The following is a 3,098-nucleotide window of genomic DNA, read 5'->3' on the forward strand; positions in this document are numbered from 1 at the left end:
GGAAATTATGAGCCTGAATCCTGTGAGATGCCATCAGGTCCAATAAATATTATGCTTTTCTTCTCCCATCTCTTTCAACACATCTGCATAATCTTGGTTTGAAGGTCATCCAGCTGTACTATGAGTAACCTTTGCTAATCTTTCCTATGAATAATCTTAGTTTTCCTCTTTTTAATTAATAATCCATGCAGAATTTTGGATTTTTGTTCACTCTGGTTTACTGTATCGTCTGATGAGGCAATGGTCACACAACTTACAATTTAAGAGTTTCAAATGGACCCGCAGCCCCGGAGTCAAAGCTGGTTCCCGGCCCAGTCCCTTCTGGCAGCAGCCTGCCTCCTCTTTCTTTTCAAGGGCTTCCTGGCAGGTAGAGTGGCCACGGCCATCTCCAAGACGGAGGTTGCTCCCATCAAGCGGATCAAGCTGCTGCTGCAGGTGCAGCGTGCCAGCAAGCAGATCACCGCAGATAAGCAATACAAGGGCATTATAGACCATATAGGTCGGTATTCTCAAGGAGCAGGGAGTCCTGTCCTTCTGGCGCAGTAACCTGGCCAATGTCATCAGATACTTCCCCACCCAGGCTCTTAACTTTGCTTTCAAAGATAAATAAAAGCAGATCTTCCTGGGTGGTGTGGACAAGAGGACCCAGTTTTGGCGCTACTTTGAAGGGAATCTGGCATCAAGCAGTGTTTCTGGGGCCACATCATTTTGTTATGTGTACCCTCTTGATTTTGCCCATCTAGCAGCCGATGTGGGTAAAGCTGGAGCTGAAAGGGAATTCTGAGGCCTCGGTGACTGCCTGGTTAAGATCTACAAATCTGATGGGATTAAGGGCCTGTACCAAGGCTTTCACGTGTCTGTGCAGGGTATTATCATCTACCGAGCTGCCTACTTCAGTATCTATGACACTGCAAAGGGAGTGCTTCCAGATCCCAAGAACACTTACATCATCATCAGCCAGATGATCGCAAAGACTATCACTGCCATTGCTGGGTTGACTTCCTATCCATTTGACACCATTGGCTGCCACATGATGATGCAGTCAGGGTGCAAAGGAACTGACATCATATACACAGGCATGCTTGACTACTGATGGAAGAGTGCTGGAGAAAGATTGCTTGTGATGAAGGAGGCAAAGCGTTTTCCAAGGGTGCATGGTCCCATGTTCTCAGAGGCATGGGTGGTGCTTTTGTGCTTGTCTTGCATGATGAAATCAAGATGTACACATAGGTTATTTCCTAGGATTTTACCCCCTGTGAACAGGCATGTTGTATTATGTAACATATCTTGAGCATTCTTGACAGATTCCTGGCTGTCAATTTATCAGTGGCAACTATTTACTGGTTGAAAATGGGAAGCAATAATATTCATCTGACCAGTTTTCTCTTAAAGCCATTTCCATGATGATGAAGATGGGACTCAATTATATTTTTTATTTCAGTCACTCCTGATAAATAACAAGTTCAGAAAAAGAAAAATACCTAAAATTAAAAAAAAAAGTTTCAAAAAAAGAAAAAGAGAGAGAGTATGTGTGGGTGTGTTTTCATTCATTCAATTATCCTGGCTGCTAAAATAAGCTAGGAGTAGCTATAAGTCATTGTAGTCAGGAAAATATCTTTTTCTTACCAGGGTATGAAATGGTTTATGGTATGATTTTTGAAGCATTAATAGTTGATAAGATTTATATAAATGGTATCATACACAGAAGGCAAATGTTTTTAAATAGTTTTTAAGTGGGACTAATGTTGTAGTATGAGAAAAAGAGCCCGAAGTGTTAGGCAAAAAAGAGAAAAATGTCTGCAGAATTGTTAACATACAGTTCTCAGGCTACTTGGAAAATGCCTCTCACTTTAAAACGTAGTTTATGACTAAATAGTCTTTTTTCCTTTTTTATTTTTTTAACTTAACTAGATTTTAGGTTGAGTTCTAGTACTGAATAAAACAACTCAGAAAGATCGGTTTTTAATATTTCTTGTTTTATTTGATACATTAACCATAATACTGGCCTTTGATATTAGGCTTTAAGCCCTTCATCTAGACTGTCATATTGCTAACAGGCAAAAGGTTGATTCTTACACATGCTATCTGGTCAACAACCTGCCAAGCAATTACTAAATACCTGTTGTGCATACTGCATTAACGCCTTGAAAATTGTGTGTAAAGGAAGTAAAAGACACTGTCCTATCTTTGAGGAATTGCTAAACTCTTTGGCATAAAATAATGAATGGCTTTTATTGCCTCTTCTTCCTCCAACCAGCTCTTAAATACTGCTTATATTTACTTCATTTTTGCCAGCATCTTCTGTGAGCATTTGTATCATTTCCCACCAAGACCAGTGCCGTGGGCTCCAATTACCACATGTAAGCTAGCGTGTCCAAAATTTCTGTTTCTGGTCCCAAACCCTTGCTCAAACATCAGAGTTGCACTTTCTTTTGTTTTCTGGATAAATCCGTACACATCTACCAAAACTTCTTCAGAAATTGCAAGTTAATTTATATTCTCTATTATCTCCTCCACTTGGTATCTTCTGCTTTTTTTTTTTCCAGAGGGAGTCTTGCTCTGTCATCCAGGCTGGAGTGCAGTGGCACGATCTTGGCTCACTGCAACCTCCACCTCCCAGGTTCAAGCAATTCTCCTGTCTCAGCCTCCCGAGTAGCTGCAACTACAAGTGAGTGCCACCACGCCCAGCTAATTTTTGTATTTTTAGTAGAGACAGAGTTTCACCATATTGGTCAGGCTGGTCTCAAACTCCTGACCTCAAGTTATCTGCTCGCCTCGGCCTTCCAAAGTGCTGGGATTACAGGCGTTGAGTCACTGCGCCCAGCCATCTTCTGCTTTTTAAAAGTCTGTTAGTGGCTCACAAAATCAGGGAATTTGGAATTCTCCTTCTCACTCACATCATCATTAAGATCTGCCCAGTCTCCCTCCAAATATCTCTCTATTAAAAAGTTCCAGAGCAGTTAAGTTTATGTTAACTGCTAGGGTAGCCTTACTTAACTGGTCTCTCTTCTAGTAGCTTCCCTCTTCCATTCACCTATCTGTATTATTTTTCTAAAATTCATATGTGATTACTCCTGTAACTCTCATGGTAAAAAGGA

At 40.9% G+C, this 3,098-nt stretch overlaps 1 pseudogene; it reads left to right on the forward strand.

The window, feature by feature from the left end:
• The first annotated feature begins 232 nt into the window (after window positions 1–232).
• On the forward strand, window positions 233–2,090 carry LOC100985288 (ADP/ATP translocase 2-like; annotated as a pseudogene).
• Window positions 2,091–3,098: the final 1,008 nt, after the last annotated feature.

Source organism: Pan paniscus, chromosome 5, assembly GCF_029289425.2.
Source record: "Pan paniscus chromosome 5, NHGRI_mPanPan1-v2.0_pri, whole genome shotgun sequence".
Lineage (NCBI taxonomy): Eukaryota > Metazoa > Chordata > Mammalia > Primates > Hominidae > Pan > Pan paniscus.